General features: G+C 47.8%; 1 long non-coding RNA gene across 1 annotated transcript in view; it reads right to left on the bottom strand.

The window, feature by feature from the left end:
* Positions 1–769: 769 nt before the first annotated feature.
* Positions 770–6,917, bottom strand: part of LOC148109728 (uncharacterized) — a 48,107-nt gene continuing 41,959 nt past the window's right edge. Inside the window, exons 2-4 of the long non-coding RNA XR_015725333.1 lie at positions 5,936–6,081; positions 3,234–3,319; positions 770–1,371 (exon numbers count right to left, since the gene is read on the bottom strand). This is a non-coding gene — a long non-coding RNA (uncharacterized LOC148109728). The remainder of the gene's footprint in view (positions 1,372–3,233; positions 3,320–5,935; positions 6,082–6,917) is intronic.

The following is a 6,917-nucleotide window of genomic DNA, read 5'->3' as shown; positions in this document are numbered from 1 at the left end:
AGAAACTCTGATTCCATATTGGGACGGATTTGGGTAATTAGGCAAAGTAAATGAGTCCTGTCCCGGGAGGCTAGAGGCCTGGGTCCCATCTCCGCATTAACTTCGGTGACCTTGGGCAAGTTCCTTCTCCTCCCTGGGCCTCATGTCACTATCTAAAATGAGAGTGTGGGGTTTGTGATGCCTGAGGATTGTTTTAGCTCCAAAAGTCTATGATCCTAAGATCCTAAAACTCAGCAGACACTTCCCCATCAGACACACACGCTCCAAAGTCAGTGGGACCTAGAAGTCTGGTGGTGAGGGACCATCATCAGAGTGGACAAATTACAGGATGCAGGACATGATCATGACAAGAGTGGTCCTGCCTTTAATCTCACAGCCCTTAGCCACCGTCGAGAACTCAGCCTTTCACACTGGGAGCCTTCCTCGCCGTAGAAGAAGGAAAAGGATCCCCATCCAATCTCAGAGTGGCCTGGGCCTCCTCACTACTTCCCAACCAAGGCAAAGGTCATTTTCAAAGGTCATTCATCTGGTCTTTGGAGAAAAGCTCCGGGAGCCTTTCGTCTGGTCTCCTCTACCCTGAACGGTGGCACTTGGGTTCCAGTTGTGAGCGGCGTATCTTACTGGCTCTGGCTGCTCTGCTTCAGCTTAGTACCAAGCAGGACCGGCGGCCCCCTGGCCCCCTGGCCCCAAGCAGCCCGTGTTTCTGTCGTACTGCCTCACAAGTGCATCTGCACTGGGCATCTGCTCCAGAAGCTGCCACAGAACCAGAGAATTAACTATATATCCACTCAAATTCGAAAAGGCTGAACTGACCCTGACAAGAAGTGGCACTTTTTTCATAGATAGACAATTCAGTTTTTTCCACTGACACCCTTTTCTTCTTCCCTATAACAGTTCCTGTTAGTTGAGAGTCGCGACACACACACAACACAAACACAACCTTCCCTTCTCCCCTGCAGCATTTCACGACGGCACTTTTTTTATTATTATTATTATTGAGTATCTCTGGCCCGTACAGCAGCAAGAAACACGTCTGTCTTCATCCATGTCCTCTCCTCTTTCCCCAGCTCAGTTCCAGGTACATACTGCGGCTTAAGGAATAGTGTTGGCTGAACCACCAAGGGCTAGGAACCAGGCTATTGGCGCTCAAGATGCTCACGGAAGCCACAGTGAGAACGGAGAAGTCAAGGCAAGTGTGGAGGGCGTGGAGTTGGGCTTTAGAAGCGGGCAGAGTTTGGACAGGCATAGGAAGGCCTCAGGTCCCCCACGGCTCCCTCCCCTCGTGCCTCAGGAGGACTCCACTAGCAGCGGCCTTGCTGGTAGAGCTGGTCAGCAGGAAGACGCCACCTACAGGTGAGTGTGGAGAACGCACTGGAACAAAGCAGTTCAAATGAGAAAAGTTGAGTCCCTGCCTCCAAGTGAAATAGAGCCCACTGACCTGTTTGCTTGGAGCTCTGGTTTCCAATTTCCACTTACATCTTCCGCCCATATCCCATTTTATCTCCCGGCCACACCAGCTCACTCTTTACTGAGAAGACTTTTTCCCCCAAACCTCTAAATAAAACTTGCAATTCTTGCCAAATGTTTGTTCCATCAAGCAATATTTAGCAACATGAGTGCTACAAATGGATCACGAACAGATCAAATATCATACGTTAGTTTTCAAATCCTGGAAATATTTTTCAAATCATGTCTTTTTTTTTTTTTTTTTTTTTTTTCCTTTTCAGACACATCATCAACCTCCTGACAATTCTGGCCAGGGCTGCCACCAGGCAGCCAGCCACTGCCCTGCCCTGGCAAGAAGCTGGGCAAAGCATGGCTGGGGGCAGGTGCCAGCTGGTGGAGGCCACCTATGGGCCCCTGGATGACACGGTACCTGGCTGTACGGTGCCTCAAGGGAGTGGTGTGTGTAGTCGTGCTGGGTCCTGCAGGGGAGGAACATTATGGGTACATGGGGGCCCATGTGTAGTGTGGTGGGCATGGTACACGGAAGGACACAGCTATGGTGTGATGTGGAGGCACCTGAGACTTTGGGTGAGGTCTGTGTGCTCTGTGAGCTCTGCGAGATACAAAGGATTACGTGATGTGTGTGTATGTGAATGTGATGTGTGTGACATGGTTTGTGTGCGTGTAACCACGGGGTATGTAGTAGGTGGGATCTATGGGTGTGGCGTGGTAAATAACATGTGACTTGGTGTGGTGCAAGTGAGGGTAAGGAGGGGCAGGGGGACATATGTACCAAAAGGATATCTTGGCCACCAGGAACTAGCTCCCGCTTGACCAGGCCTTGGCTCTGAGACCATCACCAGCGTGGGAGAGCTGCAGGGAAGGCCGGGACACCTGCCACTGGCAGAGTGGCCTCCATGCCGAGATTTGGGTCTAGCCTTGAATCTACAGACCTGGACTCCATAGTTGGGAAAGCTCAGTGGCTGTCACTTGATGCCTGTGCCCAAGGATACTGAAGCAAAGCAAATGAGGCAGATTGTTTTGTGACTTAGAAGCAGCTGTTATTCTGGGTCAAGGGCCTGAGGAAGACGATGGAGCCCTTGGCCTGAGTGAAGTGTGTGGCTGGCTCATGTGTAGCTTTAGTCCCTGGGGCCACATTATCACTAATAATGACCTCAGCCCAAGGGAGACATAGCTTACTTTCCCAACCAGCAGACAGTGCTTCCCTGAGGCCCAGAGAAGGCACCATGGCAGGCTGCCCGGGATCCCACGCAGAGGTCACAGCATCTTCCTCAAGGGCTGTCCCAGAGGAGGTGCCAGGCTCCAGTCATGCCCCTTCCCCCATATATATGTGACTCCTACCACCTTTAAGATTCAAACCCTGTGGTTTGGCCTCTAAGACTCTCAGATAACTTGTCCCACTCTCTAAGCTTAGGTTTTCCCAACCTAAGGCAAGGGGGCCGTCCTCAGCATTCAGGGCACAAGACGCAGTTCAGAGAGCCCTTGCTTGAGAGTAAGAGGAGGGAGAAGCTTTTGGAAACTGGGCCCAGAGGATGGTGGGCAGGACGGACACAGAGAGTCACAGATAACTGCTGAGGTGACACTCAATTTTGAATTCCTGTTTGTGATTGGCTTTTGAGGAAGAGGGGACCCTAGTGCCTTCCTTTTGTCATTTAAAACTCCAACATGACAAACTGATTCAAATAGCTTACTAACCAACATGGCTCCAGGTGTGGAGTTGCGTGGAGAATAAAGCCTTCTGAAAAATTACTGCCCAAGAAACTTACCACTGGCTAGGAACTGCGGGGGCCAGAGGGGAGGTGTCAGCCCAGTGAGGGACAATCTGCAGGCCACAGTGCTACATGGAACGACACTGAAACGCATGGAAGAAGCCCACAATGACACAGAGTCATATTCACATCTGTACCAGCAACTGCCACCCTCCTGCAACCCTCTCTTCTTCTCTCCCCCCACCTCAAATCCACTGTTCTGTGCTTGTTTGTCTCTGGAAGCCTTAAGTCCCATCCAGGAGACAGAATGAGAAGAAAAATCCACAATGGCATTGCCCTTTCTTCTCTTTTCTTTTCTCTTTCCCTGAAAGTAGACACCCACCCCCTTTCCCAAATATAAAGAGTTAGTCTACTTCTTAGCAGGCAATTAAAGTTAGTCCATCCTTTCAATACATGTGGGAATACTCGGCCTTGGAATTTACCCAAAATCAGCTGAGACAGGCACAGTCAAAATATTCCCACCCAGAGAGACAAGCCCTCCTTCCAAAGTCTGTTCAACCATCACCTCCTTTGGGGACATTCTCTCCCCCATCTTGTCCTTACTGTACCGCAAAAACATCACTTCTAGAATCCTCTCAACTAAAAGCTGTTTCTTCTCCTACAAGCCTAAAGGGTGTGGAAGAGAAGAGGTGTCCTCTTTGCCCCTCATTGCTTCTTCCAGGTTGTTTCTTCCTCCTCCTTCCTCCTCCTGCCCTTGCTTCTTTGAAGGGCAAGTCCTTCACCACCCACCACTCCGCCTTGTTGTCACGCACAACCCTCCCTATTCACTGATGGCTTTAGCGCTTGGCTCACGAACCCTAACCCTCTTCTGTCTACCACCACTCCTGTCATTCTTGGCAACTTGAACGTTCACACAGATGACCCATCCCCAACTCTCTGGCCTCTCCACTCCTTGTTTCTGAGAGATGCAGTGATCTTTTCCTCCAGCTCACCTCAGCCACCAACTCCCATGGTTGAACTTTTTATCTTTACAGGCAGTTATTTCAACCAATAACTGCATTAATTCTGAAATGTCAAGCAGCTTCAGTCTTGGGCCACCTCTTCCCGCAATCTAGAGCACCCACTCCAGCAACTCAGTCCTCCTTGAGATGCTCAGTTGACGGTTCCTTCCCTCCCTCCTTCAGACACACACACACATTCTCGCCCTCCCCCTCCTCCAGCTCAGGTTCTGTAGTCAGCACCACGTCCTCCCGCTTGAACACATTTCTCTCCTTTGCTCTGTATCACTCTGTAGGACACCAGCCTGGAAAGACCTGAACCCAAGGGGTTGCTCCCTTGCCTCTATTTCCCTCATACTCCACATTTGATTCACCAGCAAATTCTGGCAACATCACCTTCAAATATATCCCAAATTTGACTACTTCTTCCCTTTTTTATCATCAAAATATTAGTCTAAGCCACTGATATCTCTTACCCAGTGTACTATAAGGTCCTTCTAACTGGCTTCCTTGCCTCCTCTCTTGCCCCCACCCAATCCACTCTTCACACAGCAGCTAGCATCGTGTTTTTAACTTTTTAAAATAGACTGACTTCATTTTTTGGAGAATTTTTAGGTTCACAGCAAAACTGAGCAGAAGTACAAAGAGTTCCCATACACCACCTGCCCCCACCATATACACACAGCCTCCTCCACTATCAACACCCCCCACCAGAGTGGCACATTTGTTACACTGGGTGAACCCACGATGACATCTTGATCACCCAAAATCCATAGTTTATATTAGGGTTCCTTCTTGGTTTTGACAAATCTACTTTGACAGGTACCTATCACTACAATATCATACCTAATAGTTCCATGGCCCTAAAAGGCTTCTATGCTCTATCTATTCACTCCTTCCTCTCCCCAACCCCTGATCTTTTTACTGTCTCCATTTTTTTATTTTTTTCCAGAATGTTGTATAGTTGGAATCATATAATATGTAGCCTTTTCAGACTGGCTCTTTTCTTTCAGTGATGTGCACTTCAGTTTCCTCCATGTCTTGTCATGGCTTGACAGCTCATTTCTTTTTAGTGCTAAATAATATCTCGTTGTCTGGATATACCAGGGTTTATTTATCCAGTCACCTACCGAAGGACATCTTGGTTCCTTCCAAGTTTTAGCAATTATGAATAAAGCTACTATAAACATTTATGGGGGGGTTGTATGGACATAAGTTTTCAACTCATTTGGGTAAAAATGAAGGAGCACAATTGTTAGATCATACGGTAAGACTATGTTTAGTTTTGAAAGAAGCTGCCAGACTATCTTCTGTACCACTTTGCATTCCCACCAGTGATAAATGAGAGTTCCTGTTGCACCACACCCTCTCCAGAATTTGGTGCTATCAGTGTTTTGGACCATTCTCATAGGTGTTTAGTGGTATCTCGTTGTTTTATAGATGGGTCTTTTTAAATCTTAAATCTGATTGTGTTGTTCCTTTTTTAAAACCTTTCCAGTGAATTCCCACCATGACACAGTAAATTCCAAACTCCTTGCTACGACCCACAAGCCGTGGCATAGTTTGGCCTCTAGCTAGCCATGTCTGTTCTGATTGGTCAGCATCTATGCCATGCTGATTCTTTAATGTTTCAGTGACCACCCAATTCTGTAACCTCACTGTGCACCATTCTCCTCATGGCCATCTCCTTCCAGCCATTCTGGCCCTCTTTCATTCTTCAAATATGCCAGACTTGTTTCTGGCTTAGGGCTTCCCACTCACCATTCTTTTTTCTTGAGACGTTGTTCTGCCAGATCTGCACATGACTACTTCCTTCAATCGGGTCTTGGCTTAAATACTGTCCTCTAAGAGGGGAATTTCCTAACTCCAGGTGCTTTTGGGTAGATGGATAGATGGATGGGTGAATCCTAAAAGCAGTGAAAGAAAAGTTGGTTGCTGTGAGCTCGAAGGCCATTGTACCAATGGAAAGAGCCATTTCAGGAATCCGTGGGAGCAGTCATTCTAAGGCCCTGTCAGAGAAAAAGGACTGAAACAGAAGAGGGTGTACGGAATAGCATAAGGCAAACTGAAGGGAGTTGACAGCATCAAGTGAAGTAGATTTTGGAGGAGTCTTGAGGGTTAATTATGTTCCTAGGAGCATATAAAGCATCAGACCTGGGGCACCTGGGTGGCCCAGTCAGTTAAGCATCAGACTCTAGGTTTTGGCTCAGGTCATGATCTCAGGGTCGTGGGATCAAGCCCTGCGTCAGTGCTCAGCGGGGACTCTGCTTCAGGATTCTCCCTCTCCCTCTGCTCCTGCCCCACTACTCATGCTCTCTGTCTCTCTAAAATAAATCAATCAATCTTGAAAATAAATCAGTCAATCAATAAAGCATCAGACCTTAACTACCCACCACCATACAGAATGAGTTTCCAATGTACATACCTTGGTAAGTTCCTAGAACCTTAGACTACAGGCAGTGTGCCTGGGGAAGGGAGAGGCCAGCTCTGGGCATGCTGCCCTGTGGCTGCAACAACCACTCTTGTCTGTATCTTGAGCTTTTTCCAGTTAGTTCAGAAATCAAGGCAAAGAAGAAACCTCAGCATCACACATTACAAGGAGCATCAGAGATCAACTGTGGTCTGCAGAGAATTTGAGCCTGGGCCATTTGATTTTTTTACATACATGCAATTCCTTTTTTGACGCTCTGAAACTCAAAGCTTCCTATTTTAACATTTTACAACCAAAAATAATTGGCAACTT

Source organism: Ursus americanus, chromosome 7 (assembly GCF_024610735.1).
Source record: "Ursus americanus isolate L20-20 chromosome 7, mUrsAme1.1.p, whole genome shotgun sequence".
In the NCBI taxonomy this organism is placed as follows: domain Eukaryota; kingdom Metazoa; phylum Chordata; class Mammalia; order Carnivora; family Ursidae; genus Ursus; species Ursus americanus.
Note: the sequence above shows the minus strand (reverse complement) of the source record. Positions and strands in the feature narration are given on the sequence as shown.